General features: G+C 37.5%; 1 protein-coding gene across 17 annotated transcripts in view; it reads left to right on the forward strand.

The window, feature by feature from the left end:
• Adgrl2 (adhesion G protein-coupled receptor L2) overlaps positions 1-18,447 on the forward strand; it is a 655,342-nt gene that overhangs the window by 102,001 nt on the left and 534,894 nt on the right. For all 17 annotated transcript variants that reach the window (XM_070007415.1, XM_070007416.1, XM_070007419.1 and 14 more), the window contains exon 2: positions 1,729-1,922. The gene's annotated coding sequence lies outside the window, so the exon portion shown is untranslated. The remainder of the gene's footprint in view (positions 1-1,728; positions 1,923-18,447) is intronic.

Raw genomic sequence — 18,447 nt, forward strand, 5'->3', positions numbered from 1 at the left:
CTTCATTTTCCTTTTTTATTATAAAATACTGCTCATTCTTAATTACTAGCCATTAATGGTTACTCAGAAGCTGGTGATTAAAAATGCTCTTGGAAATGTACTCTTGCTACATATATGTCTATATTTTTGAGCTTGATTTTACTCCTTTCAAAGGAAAGGGGATGTTTGGTCCTTTAAAGACAGGAGCTGCTTTGCCTTCCTAGCTGTTTGGATGGAGACCTCTTCCTCCCTCAGCTGTTTGTCCAGCAGTTTCTACTTGAGCTTTGGGCCTCTATGACACCTGATCAATTTAGCAATGAAGACAGTATGACAGCCTAAATCTAAACGTGGGTCTGTCACTTTAGAATAGAAATACCATCCTGGTACTAACAAGGAAAACACCACATCATGTTTCAAATATGTGTTATTATATTCATGTGACAAAAAATGTTGCCTAGCAGAAATAAAGAATAAATGGATCAATCAACCAAACAATAAGTAGAAATCATAGTTTTGTTGTCAAAAACCACAAATTAGAAGAAAATATAAATTTTATCAACAAAAAAGATATAAAACTGTAGGCTATCATGATGGATGTTTATTAGACAGTTAATGAATACTATATTCATGGTTTGGGCATGTAGCTCAGTGGTAAAACACTGTCTTGCCTTGTAGATGCCAAGGCCCTGGCTCTGTAAACAAAGAGATAAATTAATAAATACAATGCAACTTCATTCCACACACACACAAAAATTCTTATCTGTCTATAACCAGAAAGAAATGGTCTACTGTTTTAAGAGTTGCTTTAGGCAAATTATTGTCTAATGTTTTAAAATATAAAGGGAAATAAAGATTCAGGTTTTTATTTTGAAGTCAGTAGTTCACTGAGTTTTGTCGAGCAAGGTTGACCAGACTTTCCTCTATACTATGGACAACTTATCATTGTTTTATATGAGAGACAATTTATTTTCTGCAATGTTATCAGTCACCATTTGTTATTTCATCAAGTATTTATAGAATGTCCACTGTGTGCAAACACTGGTCTGCATACATTGTTAAGACAATCCGTGACTGGTGGTTATTTTTTGTCTCAATGGGCCTCATGCTTATAACTATGGGCTACACACACACTAACAAGAAAATAGCACGGAGGGCAAAATCTTCTTGTGAATATATGTTAATCAATACCCATAGTACTTTGCTCCTAAACTATGAATCCAAAAAAATAACCCCAAAGTTCAAAGCATTTTTTGTTACTCTAGAATAGCAACAAGAATGGTTAAAGTCTTTTTGACTTCTGGTTGCAAATTACAAAGCATGCAAAACTTCAATGTTGTTTAGTCTGTTGAATAAGTGTTTATAAAACATAGATACTTCTGTGTGTACATATAATATTTATACACATTACATGTGTGCACATGTACTATTTACTGTGACTCTAAATTTGTCGTCCAAGTGAAACCTCTTTAGATTATTAACAGGAAAAGGGGAAAAAGAAAAGTAGCCACATTGTGTGTGAAATTGGCCTGAAGATCTATCCATCAACATTACAAAAACAAAAACAAAAAAATCACAACTTTTAAAGGCTTCCAACATAGTCTTTTTGAAGCAACATTTTTTAAGAATATATGTTGGAAAATGTGAGTTACCCTAACATTCTTTACCTCTGGCTCTCTGCTCTGGGCTGTCTCTTATTCTTGCAAGTCTCATTGGGATGCTTCCTAAACACACTTTACCTTCTTTCTTCAGTTCCAGGGTAAGAAAGAAAAAAAAAGGAGTCCCTTTAACTTCAGAGGACAGTAAATCACGGTTTGTGTGGTGGTTCTCAGAAGACACTTAAAGGACTGAATTGGATGCTCTACACAGTACCCTTTGCCAAGAGCGTTCGGAAATGACTTCCAGCTTCCCACAGTCATAAAATGGCACTGTTTGGCATCTTTAAGGTAATAAAAGTGAATTTTTTTTTCCATTCAAGAAAATGAGAAGAGAGGCCTGGTTGTTTTAAAAACTGATTAAAATTCATGTGTTTTCCTCAAATTATAGCGCGTGATACGAACACACTCTGGTGAACTTCAGACCACCTCCGAGCATTAACACAAACCTCTCGGGGGGGGGGGGGGGGGGGAACCGGTGTGTTTGCTGATGGGTGGGAGAAAGGGCGGCCAGGTGCCGACAATACAGCGGTCACGGTCGATAGGTGGCGCTCTTCCCTCTGAGTCAGGTTGGACCAACTCAACTGCCTTCTATCTTTCAAGAAGGAAATGTCTTGGAAGTTCATCTCGGTTTCTGGCACTGTGAAACGTCTGCAGTCAGATGAGAGACTCTGACTGTGTTGTGGTGATGGAAAAAGCACTAGAAAATAGGCTTCGTGACTTTAAGAAGGAGGCTTATTCACCACAATGCCATTTTTTTTTTTGGTATAAAGACTTAAAAATTAGCTTTCATTGTTTCAAAGGAATTTTTTTGTCATTTCTATTTGACTCATAGGAAGTTTGATCATCTCCCATATCCCTTCTAGTTGTTCACAAAGGCGTCTCCATCCCTGTGATTTCTCCTAGACTACACAACACTACTAACTGAAAACAAACACTTTCTAAAGGAAGACCACCTTGAGGAGGCGGGGGAAGGGGGAGGGGGACTGAACATTAGGAGCTTGTCAACCCAAGACAATTTTCTGTTTCTTATTTCAACTGAACTAGAAGTGGAAACTATGAGCTGTTTGACCAGAAAAAAAAAAAAGAAAAGATTAATACCTTTCACATAGGGTCCAGCTCGCATTTGTCTTTGTTTATATGCTGCAATTAGAAGGCTATTACAAACAAATTAGTAGTATCATGGAAGAATTTTTAATGACTTGCTAATTTCAACTATTGCCAAATACCTTCATCTAGTCATCACATTCTTAATTAAGAGACACCAGTGTGTGTGTGTGTGTGTGTGTGTGTGTGTGTGTGTTTATATAATCTATTTGTTAAAATTATGCAATAGAGGCCTCAGTTGTTAGAGACCAGTTCATTAAGTAGACAAAACTATTACAGAGCTTTAAAAGCTTATTACAAAAGAAGCAGGATGTAGGCACACCCAGCTTAACAATGGAAGGGAAGGAGGTCTCCCTAACAAAAGATATGATAAGAGGAAGAGGAAATATCCCTAAGATCCTAATGATGGTCTGTAAACACTTAAATACAAGTTTATTAAGCCTAGGATAGTTTAGTTCAACAAAGAGAAATTGGATACAAATGCTAATGCCTTTAGCTCACAAATATTCCCAGGGAGTGTGACCTAAATCAGAGCCTCTGACTTCTGGGAATCACCATCTGTAATGAAAAAGAGTGTTTCCTTTTGGGCTAGTCCTGGAATACCAATGGAGACAGGACTTCAGAAGCTAGCCCTTGACCTTCACCTTGAAGTACATAATGTAGTTACCTCTAAATGATGAGGTCCCGAAGCCCACTCAAGGCCGACGTTTAAGAGTGAAAAATACAGACCCTAACAAGCAACTGATCAGCCATAAATTATGACACATGTATAACTTCATTGCTTTGTAATGTAAGTTACTCATTCTTCCTCTTATTTGAAACTATGTGCTTTCAAAAGCCAGAAGCCATATCTTATTGAACTATTCACAGAGTAGAGAGTAAGTATTTGCTGACTGACAACATAAAAGCATAAATAAATGAAAGTGAGTATCTCATTATTCTTTTTGCTAAAGTAGAAGTAATCTGACTTTCAGTAAGTGTATATATGGATAAAAACAATCATAATTTTGAACTTTTGAATTTAGCAAACTAATCCATAAATACAGAAGCTGTACTGTGCATTCAGTAAACATTTTTTTCTGTTTAAAACTGAAATTTTAAAAATAGGAACTTGCTAAAGAGTTCAGGCTTGTACTTAATTTTGTTCCTCACATCCTACCCCCTAGGTAAGCAATTATCTATTTATTTTCTAATGTTTCTAATATATTGAATCCATGTCATACACAAAATGCCCAATTCTCTTTGAATATTCATAACTTTAGTTTGCTCATTTTAATGTTATAATGCGTGAAGACACATAAAATGTATATTTCCATGTGAATGGTATTCTCTTTTGTGTAGTTGGTAAAATTCTTTTTATCCATTTAATATTATATATATGTATACACACACACACACACACACACACACACACACATATGTATATATATAGGTTCTGTGCCTGGCATGTACAAACTAAACTACCAAATGCAAAATGCTCAAGTGGCTCATTTATGGAATGTGGTGGCTTCCTTTTATTTGGCCAGCAGTTCCAAGCTAACATATAAGCTAAAGGGTCCATAGCTATGAAGCATCTGTGTGACTATATATGTAGTAAAACAGGTTCTGAATATAATCCTCTTGGAACAAGCTCAACAGACCTGGCATAGATCCCAGGAATTTGCACATTTCTAGCAAGTTTCCCAGGTAATTCTCAGGCAAGTCATCCTTACAATCACTGCCTTAAGAGTTACAAAGGTGGTTTTGTTTTTCCTTTTCATGCCATGCTGTTTTCTAGGTACAGCAAACATCTTCCTCTACATTATTTTTCCCTAGAAAATACAATTTAAATTTTTCTGAATTATATTTCATACCTTCCACAAAATCTGTTGTGACCTAGGAGGGAGGCGTGTATATTTTTAAATCTTTTTAAAAGGGGTAGGAATAATTGAAAAATACTGAGTGTGATTTTTTTAACTCACATTTTAATGATAAGAAAAACACTTTAATTGCTAGCATGTGATTCTAAATTGGTGAATCATTATAGTGACAATTCATGGCTTTTGATCATTAACTTTACCACTATTTTACAAAATACTATTTAAAAATTCCCACTATGCACTTCTGTTAATTGCTTGCTTTTATATTTCTCCAGTCAGAATACTCCATTTGATTCCCCTGAGTTTTTCCTATAACTTTACAGGAGAGTAAAAGAAGTGTGATCTATTTTCTTCCTACATTAATAAAAATCTTACTTAAATCTCTTTGAATGGACTGCTTCTCTCTACCGAGCCTGTTGACAATGGGACATCACATTTTTGGGGGCTTTAAAAAGGATATCCCAAATTTTGGAGCTTTGGTATGCTGAAAACATTGAGCAGAGCCTTTGGACATGGGCCAGAAGCAAGGCCTACTGCCCTTCTGCCCTCCTTTCCCCTGTTCACTCCTCTTTCCCACCTGAGACAGACTATATAAACTGAATTCCTCTTCCCTAACATTAGTTATAGAATCTAAAACCCAAAGCAAACCATAAACCTAAACGTATATTACTTTTAACCTTCTTTATCTTACCTGATAGTAGGTCATAGGACTATTCAAAAGAGCCCCACGCCAGAAAAACAAACAACCCTCCTTCAGTCTGACGCATTAAGCCACACCTTCTGTCCAGTCACACTTCTACACAGAAGCCAGTTGTCATCAAACTTAAGCATAAAAATACAGGCTCAATACAAGCCAGGCTCTCTTTCCTGGCTCATGTCTCTTATCCTAGTTACTTGGAAATCTGAGGCCTAAGGTTTGTAGTTCGAAGCCTGCCCAGAAAGGAAAGTCTGTTGAGACCCTTTATCTCTAATGAGCCACTAAAAAATGCCAAAATGGAGCTATATAGTTCTAGTGGTAGTGTGCTAGCCTCGAGCCAAAGAATCTCAAAGACAGAGCCCAAGCTGACTCAATGAGAAGTCATGAAGATTTCTGAGGGCTTCTGTGTCATAAAGAGCTTGAATAATTTTTTGTTTATGCTTTCTCTTTGTAATCAGTCTTTTGTTACAGGGGCTGTTAGCCATAATGACTAAGGAAACATATCGAGCCTTTCAGTTCCTACAATACCATAGGTTTGAACATAGTGCCATTAAATAGTTAAGGGAGGTAGAAAACTCATGAATACACTTTACTTGTATTCTAGTCTACAGTTCTCCCACAGCAACATTGATTTGTCATTTTATAATGCAAGATCTGGAATGCTTTCATTGCTTCTCAGTTTGATAGATTCTTTAAGAAGATTTGAAGCCATGTTCACATTGTAATCCCAGCTTCTGAGGAGGCTAGGAACAGGAGGACTGAACTTCAAGGCAAACTTGTGCAGAAAAATTTGTGAAACCCCTTCTAAACTCATAACTGGAAGTAATGGGATGCACCTGTCGTCTCAATCTTTATGGGAAGCTGAGATTAGAAAGATCAAGGTGTCAAACTAGCCCTGGGCAGAAAAGTTCAAGTGGCCCCATCTTCAAGGAAGACATTCCCTATCCTGTTGCTGGATCTGTAATCCCAGTAACAGGGAGCCTGAAAGTAGGAGATAGTACATACCCAGGCAAGAAGCAAGACATTTTTAAAATAACTAGTGAAAAACAAGCATCAGGTTTTACTCAATATATCACACATCAACCCAGCATACTCCAGCCCTGAGTTAAAAGCCCTAGTGCTACAAGAGAAGGCAAAAGAGATAGGGGAAGGGAAAAGGAAAAAAACAGAAATAGAGAGGAAGGAGAAAGAAAGAGAAAGGAAGGAAGGAAGGAAGGCAGGAAGGCAGGAAGGAAGGAAGGAAGGAAGGAAGGAAGGAAGGAAGGAAGGAAGGAAGGAAGGAAGGAAGGAAGGGCCAGAGGGAGGGAGAGAGGGAAAGAAAGAGTGAAGATCTGATACACTTCAGATCCTTTTTATTTTGAATATTATTAGTGCATGGTTTGGTATGTTTTATTAAAACAATAACAATACTAGAAAACAGTAATTTCTAAGCTAAATTGGGAAATCTCAGTTAACATTACTGACCAAACTACTAGCTCCAATCAAGTATATTGGCATTTAGACAGTATCATTTCTATTTGTATTTTCATTTTCTTCTTTAAAAAAAATAAAAATATAATTGTAAGACTTGCATGATAACAACTAATACAATAGCCAGTTATGAAATGTTCCTTTCCTTTGGGTGTTCTAACCATGTTCACCTAAATAACCTAGCACAACTAAGACTGAAATCCTTTCTGGCTATACATGGAAACATAATCTAAAATGGTAACTACCAAACTTATCTGTCAGGGCTAATCAAAACAAAATGAACCAGAATATTTGCCCTTCTTTGAAAAAAAATTTTTTTTAATGGAGTTTTGTTTTCAAAGGTTTTAAGAGGCTAAAAAAAATTGAAGCACTCATTTTCAAATATACACTTCTCCATAATAATATGCCCTTGGGCCTGAAAACAATTATAATAAAATTTTGTGATGGAACTCCTCCCCCACTGTTTCTATGGTGGTATTTCTGTTATGCTTTGAATTAGAGCTCTTATAAATCTTGGAATTCAGCAAATAGAGAATTAAAAATCTCATAAAATACCTGTCTGTGTTTGGACCCAAAGAATAAATTGGTGAAAGATCCTAAACCCTACTTACTGATTTTGATGCATTAATAACTTGATTTTCAGTTTGAAACAACTTAAATAGACAGATGGATGCTTTTTCTTTAAGTCATGTTTACTTTGATCATTCCTTTTTCTAATAAAATCATGAAAACTTTGGCCCAATCTTCCACACCAATGTATGCATTTTCTCACCTGGAAATCTGCTAATTAGTAAAATAAACAAGCAATTAGGCAGTTTTCTACACAAGTAAGGATAAGGCTGAGAATCCAGGAATCTGATTTCATAGACCAATGATCCACCATACCATAGAATTTAACCTCAAAAAGGACAAGGAAACTTTTAATCAGTAATTTTGATATGGCAAGGTAGAAGATTGAACATGTTTACAGACACATATCAGAAATCTCATACACAAGGTATTATATATGTGTGTATGTGTGAATATTTTCAATTATAATTGTTATTGTTAGTATTAGTCATGGGGCTTCAACTCAGGACCTGGACACTGTCCCTGAGAATTTTTATTCTGGGCTAGCTTTCCACCACTTTGAGCCACAGCTTTATTTCTGGTTTTTAGGTGGTTAATTGGAGATAAGAGTCTCATGGAGGACTTTTCAGACTGGGCTGGATTTGAGCTGATATTCTCTGATCTCAACCTCCCTGAGTAGCTAGGATTACAGCATGAGCCACCAGTGTCTGACTTTAAATGCCACAATTACATACTTAAAATATTATGTAAATTACCTATTTCTTTGCCCAGTAACAAATTCAAATACTAAGCAACATCAAACTTTAGAAAATACAAAACTATCTCTTATAGTATTTTTAAATCATCCACAGATGTAAATACAAATTATTTTGTACTATGGGCAAAGCTTAAATTTATTTATATTCAGTCAGAAATTCTCTAAGAAGACTAACTCTGGCTTTATGTATGAAAAGGGACACAGCTAGGCACTGGTGGCTCACGCTTATAATTCTTCCTATTCAGGAGGCTGCAGGAGATCTGAGGATTGCAGTTCAAAGCCTTCAGTGGCAGGAAAGTCCATGAGACTCTTATCTCCAACCAACCACCAGAAAACCAGAAATAGCACTGTGGTAGAGCCTTGAGCTGAAGAGCTCAGGGACGCTAGGCCCATAGTTCAAGCCACATGACCGATAAAAAAACAAAAAAAAGAGAGACAGAACATATATAGTAGTTGAGCCACCTAATCTCATCAGACTGTAGAAAACATGCTCTGATAGCCTTCTCCATATTTTCTGAATATTTTGCTGGGAAAATATATTTATTTATTTATTTAGGTCCATTGAAAACAGTTAAAGGATTAGATAAGATCACAAAATGGTAACAGTTGTTTGGTAGATCTGTAACTATAATCAAGTTCATAATCCTTTTCTTGTACATCCTAATTTACAGATGTTAGGATTTTAGCAAAGAAAAGCCTTACCCCCAAAAAAAGAAAAGAAGAAATTTCAAGAAAAAAAGAGGCAACTTGGTCTACATTTTTTTTTCCAGCAGCTTGTTGATGTCAAAATGAAAACAAATACATGGATTAGGATACAGAAAATGAGTTTAAAGTCTTTAAGGGTTTTTGTTGTTGTTGTTTGGTTGGCTGGTTTTCTTATGCTGATACTGAGACTTTAACTCAAGACCTGGGCAATCAAGACTAGTCCCCTACCACGTAAGCCACATAGCTCTACTTCCCAGCTTCTTGTGGTTAATTGGATATAATAATCTCATGGACTTTTCCTGGCTGAACTGGCTCAGAATAGAGATCCTCAGATATCAGCCTCCTGAGTAATATTGCATGCATGTTCCAACAAGCTGCCTTAAATTCTCTTTTTTTGGGGGGAGGGGGCTTTGTTTTTTGGTCGTGGGGCCTGAACTCTGGGCCTGCGCGCTGTCCCTCAGCTCTTCAACTCAAGGCTAGAGCTCTACCATTTGAGCCACAGAACCATTTCCGGATTTTTTCTTTTTGCTTATGTGGTGCTGAGGAATCGAACCCAGGGCCTCATGCATGCAAGGCAAGTGCTCTATCACTGAGCCACCTTCCCAGCCCCTGCCTTAAATTCTTAATCTCATTAAACATCCATCTCTTAGGCTTTTAGGTTTTTTGTTTTGGGGTTGTTTTGTTTTTGTTATGTTGTTTTGTTGGTTAATCCATCCATCTAAACATCTCTCTCTCTACATTCCTCTAGATAACCTTCTAAACCTTTTTAGAAGGGCTTTCAAATACCTTGCCAGAACAAGTCTTACATTAATGAAAACAAATAGAAATTGTAAAGAAATGTTTGTCTTCCAGATTTTAAACCAGGGACACCTCTGCCCTTTGAATTGATTACAGCTCAGTATGACTTTCCATGCTTCCTCAGTTTTCTCTGAGTTCCTTTGATGATGAGATAAAGTGCATTGTTTTGTCCTCTAAAGTTGCAGAGTGATATTAACACAAGGAATTTTGACTTGAAAATCTTTATCCAGCATAATTATACATTCTATCCAAGACTCCATTTACAAGAAGTAAACGGATTCTCTCGCTCAGTTGTGCTTAGGGGAAAGGCCAGATGAGTCCAGTAGCTAAAGCTATAGAAGAAGCTTTCGTAGGTCATTGGTGGGAAGTTCAATATTATTACATGCCTAATAGCAGCTACTTCTGTTTGAACTCAGGGTTATAAAAGATGAACTGCATTTAGTGGTAAATCATTAAATATCAGCTACTGAGTAAAAAGCACCAGGGTATATTCCCCTGTTTAAATCACTGCTCTGTCTTTTCATATGCAAAGAGTTGCCCTTTAAGGATCATGCAGTGAAACACTGACAAAAGACCCAAGAATGAAACACACACACACACACACACACACACACACACACACACACACACACACACACACACACACACACACACACACACACACAACATCTTTTGGATTTGCACTTGGCCAGTAAAATGATCAGCAGCAAATATTCAGCAGTGTACTAAAGCACAGCATTGCATTTAACACAGCTATAAAATATTTAGAAATGCATAATCCCTTTAGAGGTTCGTTGTTTTCACCCATTATGTGTTTATTCTTCAGGAAAAGAGAAACAACTGTTTAAATTATGTCCACCTAATACCTTAGATTTATTGCAAAGCCTACAATTTGCTGGTTTCCTCTTGCTATTGATCCTCCTCTTACTTTAGGGGGATGTGAACATCATAACTAGAGATAAAGCTCCTACACCTGAAATTGTGCAGGAATAGATGCCTGAAACCCTACAGTTTCAGTGCTGTTTAAAAAACAAAACAAAAAAAAAAGCTCTCTCTCATCTACTTGATTCAGACAGTAGAATCATCATACATAGCCAAGTTAGCTAAAAAATCCCCTTGCCTGAGCCCAAGCAGCTACCATAAGACAAGTCTTTTCTTCATCCTTTTTGGATGCGTGGCATTTTATGGTTCTTGGATCTGTTATCTTTCTCATGTCCACATTAAGTCTGAGCTAGATTCACTTCACTGTAAGATAGCTGTATATTTTTCATCATCCCTAAATGTACAACCTTATAATAAGAATCAACTAAAAATCTAATTAACTTTTAAGTTTCTGACTAGTTATCTCACTTTGGCATAAATCAGACTTTAGGGGTGATGACCTACAAATTGGGGGGACAAAATCTAGATCATTATTACCAATCATTTTAACAGCATGCTTATTTTGAAAATACAACCTGTCATGTCATTTTTCTACCATCTGAGCCAAGAACATATTACCTTCTATATACTATTGGAGGAAGATCTAAAAATTGTCTTAGTAGTTTGCTAACAAATTTGTTTCACTTAATAGATAAAAGGAAGAATTTCCCTTTAATTTCTACTAAAGGAAATCATAAACATTCTTTGTTAATCATAAATGAAATTTTTAGGAAAAAATTGTCCTCTAACATTCTCATGGTTACAAAGATACCAGAATCTTGCAAAAGAACATGTTTCTATGTTTCTCAAACTTATTTTTCTGTAGGAATTGTTGAAGTTTATGAGGCATAATGATCCTGGAGCCTATGGCTCAGACCTATAATCCTGGCTACTCAGGGGCTGAGGTCTAAGAATCGTGGTTCAAAGCCAGCCTAGGCAGGAAAGTCCATGAGACTCTTACCTCCAATTAATCACCAGAAAGTTGTAAGTGGTGCTGTGGCTCAAAGTGGTGTAGTACTATCCTTGAGTGAAAAAGCTCAGGGACAGCACCCAAGTCTTGAGTTCAAGCCCCATGATCAACAACAACCAAAAAAGGAGGTATTATGATATATTATATTTTACAAATAAATGTACTTTTTAGTGTTTTACTAATTAGCAGCTACATCCAGTAATAGCATCACAGACATCTTAAGCACACACAGTCATATTATTATTTATCAAAGAAACAATTATACTATGTGGAAATTGGAAGCTTCTAGAAGATCTTCTTGTGTGACTTTGGCAGATTGTGTCTATGTTCCCATTTTTTAAAATCAATACACTAGAACTAATAATGCCAGTCTCACCTAAGTGTGAGAACCAAATCAGACCACACATGTAAAACATTTATATAATGTCTGACATATACTAAACTCTTACAACAATTGAAATATTATTTTTGTCCTAAAATACATGCAATGTGTTTCAAATCTATACAATGTTATTTATTTCAGCCTGTATCTCTGTTTCTGTCTTATTCATTTAGTAATAAATAAATAAATAATAGACTCCCCTTGTATAATCTTTCATTCCCTGTGTTTTATCCACTGGGCGTCTTTCAGAGACCAGCTGGTGAGACTAACTGGCAACTATATTAATGGAAAACATATATGGCATGTGGTTACCTCTTCTGGGACATGAATAGACAAACATAAAGTGTCAGAGTGTCATGTTTTAGAAGAAAAATAAATCTTAGTGAACTGCGGGACACTATTTTGTTAATGTGAGAAAGGAAAGACAACAATTTTGACAAAATTAAACATAAGCCTGTGGGACGTGGCTAGCCCCATGTTGCCAGTTTTTAAGGTTTTATGGGCCATACTTGTATTTAGGTTAAACAAAAATAGACAAATACCAGTTAGGGGCCTAAAAGGGTAGATTGAGCTGGCAGGCAGACAGGCCCAGGACACATTCTAGAACACAGAGGCAGGACCTGTACTCAATATTATGTTGTTAATTCATATATCCAGACAGCCCAGAATGTTTACTAGTCAGAAGTGAGGCTCTAGAACTGGAAATCCTCCCTGTAATGGACAGGCAGGAACTCCAGTCACAGAGAATCTGTAACTCAGATTATAGATACTAAATAATGGAGCACAATTATAAGCATTGTTCATCTATGTAAATGACTTTCCTTAGAGGCTTCTTTTTTTCAATTTTTATAGTAATTCTGTACACATATACATACTGTATAAATAATGAAGATCAAGTCATAAGTGTGAAAAATGCTACCTGAAATGTAAAATGAAACCACTGAATTAATGCTCAAGCCACTCAGGTTAGTTTCATTATGGACTATGCTCCTCAACATACCATGTCATTACTGAAGCCAAGGTTAAATTGCTCTTTTAAATATATATAGCCAATCTTCATTAGAGCCTTGGCAAAGAGGCGAAAAAAGTACCATCTGACCAATCTTGTCTCACTCCCATCCTGAAAAAAGAGAAAGAGAAAGAAAGAGAGACAGAGAAGGAGATCGATCTATTGATATATCAGCCTCTCCCTCTAGTCAGTCATTCTTATCTATAATTGTTCAAACATTTCTAAGGAGAATATATCATAGCATTCTACTGCACACTTCATTTCTTTGGACAGTTGAATTTGTCTTTCTTCCTGGAGGAAGACTCATTTTGTTCACTCAACCTTCTAGACCTAGTGTGAAAGGAGCCACTTGTACACCAGTGTTTATAGAAGTCTCAAGCTTGGGTGTTAGACCATTTCCCAAAAAGGAGACCACATCACCACACAACTGCCATCTGTTGAGTGTTTTCCCGACAGCTGGATCTCTTGACCATGGCAAGTGCACATAATCACGAGAGTCACAACGGAAGTGCACAGCCGGCAGTCACAGAGGGAAATTCCATGTTCGCCTGTAGAACAACATTGCTTTTAATTGCACTATAATGATTTTCTAACAGACACAATGGTATGTAGTGTCGTCTTAGAGCTGATTTAAAGCACACAATAAACCACAGTGCAGCTGAAAAACCAATTGAGATTGCTTAGTGCCAGGAAGGTTTTTGTCCTACGTAAATACTTAAGAGCATTTTCTCCAGCAACTACATCCACAATCCACTTTGATAAAGAATAACTGCATCTATCATTGTGTCCTGGCTGTTTTAAATGTAAATGTACATTTTTATTTCAAATATTAAAGCAACTAAGTCTTGACTTTATTTTTCATCTTTATGAAAAACAACCCTGTACTAAGTTCATCGCTGGAGGAATAAAAGTTCAAAATCTTACTTTTACAAACTTGTCGGGGGTTGGGGATTGTTTTTGTTTGTTTTGTTTTGTTTTTTGATGCCAGTATGGGGCTTGAAGTCAGAGCCTGGGCCTTCTCTTTTAGGTTTGTTTTGTTGTTGTTGTTTGCTTGTTTGTTTGTTGCCATTCCTGGGACTTGAACTCAAGGCCTGGGTACATCCCTGAGTTTCTTTTTGCTCAAGGCTAGCACTATACCACTTGAGCTACACATAGCACCACTTCCAGCATTTTCTGTTTATATGGTACAGAGGACCAGGGCTTTATGCAAGCAAACACTCTACCACTAAGACACATTCCCAGCCCTGTCTTTTAGTTTTCATGTTCAAAGTTAGTGCTCTAGCACTTGAGCTGCAGGTTTACTTCCTGCTTTTTGGTGATTAGAGATAAGAATCTTATGGACTTCGTTGTTCTAGCTGGCTTTGAGCCTTGATCCTCAGATCTTAGCCTTTGAGTAACTAGGATTACAAGCATGAGCCATTGGCACTCCTGAGTGATTTTTTTTTTTGGGGGGGGTTGTCCAGTTGTGGGGCCTGAACTCTGGGCCTGGGCGCTGTCCTTCACTGCCTGATTTTTCTTAATGGTTTCACATTCATATCTTTATTTTTATTGTTATTATTTTTAAGTAGTTGTGAGTTGCCATTCAACAAAACAGTTTATGAATATAGTGCATCTTGATCAATATCATCCTTTTCAATATTCTTACCAATCCCTCCCAACCACCCATTCCTTCACTTTTCCTTCAATTAATTTAGTAGGATATTCACTACATTTTTTACTGCATCCCCACCTTCTTCTTTTACATATCTTTATTCATACTCATACTCAGTATAAAATGAGTACAACTACATTATGTCTTTAGCTCTTAATAATCTAACAAAAAAGTTGCAGTAATGTTGAGATGCTGGAATTGGCTGGTTGTTCATTGAAATCCTGTTTGTTTTTATTTGTTTGCTTGTTTGTACTTCTGAGAATTTAATTCAAGGTCTTCTACATATTAGGCAAAGGTTCTACCATGTTTAAATGACACCCTACCCTGAAATCCTATTTCTTAATAGGAATAATCATCAATATGTTTTACCACCTTTGTTTAGCATGTGCTATGGGGTATCCCTCCACTTGGTTCTTTAGAAGTTTCTACCCACAATGATTCCAGTCAAAATGTCACTGTGTATGGAAGTCTAATTCTCTGTTTCTGGGAATTGAGTTGTCAGAACATGATGGATTACTCATCAGAGGCTTTCTAAGTCCCCATCTGCATTGCATTCTGAAACATAAAATAATGAGACAGACTGACCAAGACAGAGAAGGAAACTTCAAATGATCTGCATTCTCTCAGTTTTCATATATTTTACTGTAGTCATTATAATGAAAATATGTTGACTAGATCACATATGTCCTCCATGCAAATACAAACTCACTAGCATACACACACACACACACACACACACACACACACACACACACACACACACACACACACACACATGTATTTGAACTCTAAGCTCTCATTTGCTTCATCTACCTCCAGTTCTCACTTATTTGCATACCATCTTGCAATGTTGGGCCAGTTGATAAGAGAAAAATTTGTGTTAAACTTACTTTGGTATATTGGAGTTCATTCCCTTCTTACTAGAGATTTAACTACCCAGGGCCTCATACTTGCTGGCTAGTACCCCATCAAGTTGCGACGTCCTCAACACTTTTGCTTGTAATTTGGTTTTGAGATAGGACCTCACTACTTTCCCTGGGGCTGACCTAGAACGAAAAAAAATCAACTTTTTCTCAAAAGTTTTATGGAAGATTCCTTGTAACAAAAGACAGAAGATATGCTTTTCTCCACCACACACTACAGAGAGAGGCAGATGGCTTTTATTAGATGTCCCAGCATCTTATCTGTGGGCTCCAGGGGCCTGGGATATCTCCATTGTTCCATGTTGGGCACAAAACTGAAGGGCTAGCTGGGCACTAATGGCTCATGCCTGTAATCCTAGCTAATCAGGGGGCTGCCTGCAGTCTGAGGATCATGGTTCAAAACCAGCCCAGGCAACAAAATCCGTAAGACTCTTAATTCACCACCAGAAAATATGAAGTGGAGCATGGCTTAAAGTGGCAGAGCTCTATGTGTAAAAACAGCTCAGAAACAGTGTCTAGGCCCTGAGTTCAAGGCCCATGACAGACAGACAGACAGACAGACAGACACACACACACACACACACACACACACACACACACACACACACACACACACACAAATCTGAAGGACTAAAATAAGTAATATATTCTTTTTTATATTCTATTTATTTTTAAGAAAGTTAATATCTGATAAACCTCTAGCAAAGGAAAAAATTTAAATGCATGGGAATTTAACCATGTCTTCTGGGGTATACAGCCTTCAAATCAAGGCCCAAACACTGGAAAACAGCTGTGTATTTTTATGGAGAGGCCTAATAAAGAATGGCTAGTCTTATGGAAATAATCTAGAATGAACAGAAGGTAGGAGCTACTGGTAATAACTTGGAGAAACTTAGGAAGATCTGTTTCTTAAGATTCTTCTAGCTTTCAGGTAATCGAAGCCAATTATATGAGACTCTCTTGGAGGTAGTAGTTCTGGGAACTTCCTTATGGTGATATTTTGGGGGAGAAAGGTGGGAGAAGGTAAGTGAGAAGAACCTTTGGTTTCCATGGTTTTCTCCATTTTCTCCAGCTTCAAGTAGTATGTCAGTAAGTCTGGAGGATGTAACTCAGTGGAAGAGCTCTTGACTACTCGTATGAAGCCCCAGGTTCCATCCCCAGCATTCCAAAATTAAAGTAAAATCTTACGCTGAGGTACACAATCTGGGGTATCATGTTCTAAGCCTGATAAGTAGAGATAGTGTTACGTTTTGTTTTGATTTTTTTAAGACAAAATATGAATCACTCATCCAGGAACTCAATGATGGACAAATTTGAAATATCAGCTTTCAGTAGCTGCTATCTGTATTTATGTGCTCTCCAAATGCTTTTCAAACAATGGCCTAGTGTTCCAGTTCTTGGTTGCTTGTCTGCACACCTGTTTTTCCTGTTCCAGCACCTCACATTGAATAATTATGAGAAATAATATTTCACTGTGCTTCACCTGAGGGCTATGAGGAGCTTTCCAAACATTTTATCCAGTAGCTATTTACACACAAAGAATAAGTGAATCTCCTCTTGTTTGATAATTTACAAACAGAATTCAAGAGTTGTAAATAAGACACAAGGTTAAGAAGCAAGGTGCTAGCTGGGCACTGGGCACATATCATCCTAGCTACTCAAGAGGCTGGGATCTAAGGATCGTGGTTCAAAGCCAAACAGGGCACAAAACTCTGTGAGAATTTTTATCTTCAACTGACTATCAAAAAATAAAAGCTAAGAAACAGAAGAGTACCTGTGTTTCAAATGGTAGAACAGTATCCTTGAGTAGCAAAGCTCAGAGCTGGTGCTCAGGCCCCAAAACTGACACACACAAAAAGAGACTAGGTACTAAACCAAGCACTGATAGCTCATGCCTATAATCCTAGCTACTCAGAAGGCTTGGATCTGAGGAGCACATTTCAAAGCCAGCCCAGATAAGAAAGTCTATGAGACTCTTAGTTCATCTCTCTTCTTTTTGATGGTTACATCAAAAAGCAGGAAGTAGTCTTATATGTTAAGTGGTAGAGTGCCATGCTTGAGTGAAAGAGCTAAGAGACAACCTTCTGGCTCTGAGTTTAAGCCCAGTACAGGTACAAAAGCAGAAACAGAAGCAGAAGCAGAAAGACAAGGCAGAACGAAGGAGGAGGAGGAGAAAGAGGAGGAAGAGGAGGAGGAGGAGGAAGAGGAGGTAAAAGAGGTAAAGGAGGAGGAGGAGGAGGTAAAAGAGGTAGAGGAGGAGGAGGAGGAGGTAGATGAAGAAGTCAATGACAGGTTGTGGGGCTTAGAAAAAATAAATGCAACGTTACTGAGTCCCTTAAATTGAAAGGCATTAAAAGGACCTCATAAAATCTCTCTGCTGCCTTTTCCTGCCCTCCTATACCCAACCACCACCATCACCACCATCCACCCACTTTCTGGCTTCTCTCCTCCCCCAGAGCAATTTATAGAACCCTCAATTCCTCTTCCCTAGGGCAGATCATAGTACGAGGAATGTTGCTCTAACCTTCCACTGCTTTTCTAAGTGAGTCCATAAAGACATTGTCTGAACTCCTTTGATAGTACCTGGGAGGTCCTGGCCTGTACCTGTGAGGAAGGAAGGCTACACACAGAGATTAAGAGGACTCTGAGCAGATAAACCATGCTGGGTTTTCCCTCTTTGCTTATTACCTTCAGATCACTTCCTTTTGTCCAATCACTCTGCTGTATCTACTGCTGCCTCTCATCTGTGTGTACACAGTGTTGTTAGTGCATGTGACTGCTACTCAGAAGGGTAGTACACATTGCTCCATCGCTGTCTTTTCTTTATCAATCTAATAGCTTTCCCTGACTCTGACTCTTCATCTTTGGAGGCGTTTGCATTAAGTAAAACTTTGGTGAAAATGAATTCATGCTTTCCCTCCATAAACCTGTCTTTTGTTACAGGAGTGTGGGCCTCTGATAGAGAGGAATGGAAGTGTTCCTTTCCATCTCTGCTCT

The sequence above is a fragment of the Dipodomys merriami genome, unplaced genomic scaffold, assembly GCF_024711535.1.
Source record: "Dipodomys merriami isolate MVZ:Mamm:240054 unplaced genomic scaffold, mDipMer1.0.p SCAF_7, whole genome shotgun sequence".
In the NCBI taxonomy this organism is placed as follows: Eukaryota; Metazoa; Chordata; class Mammalia; order Rodentia; family Heteromyidae; genus Dipodomys; species Dipodomys merriami.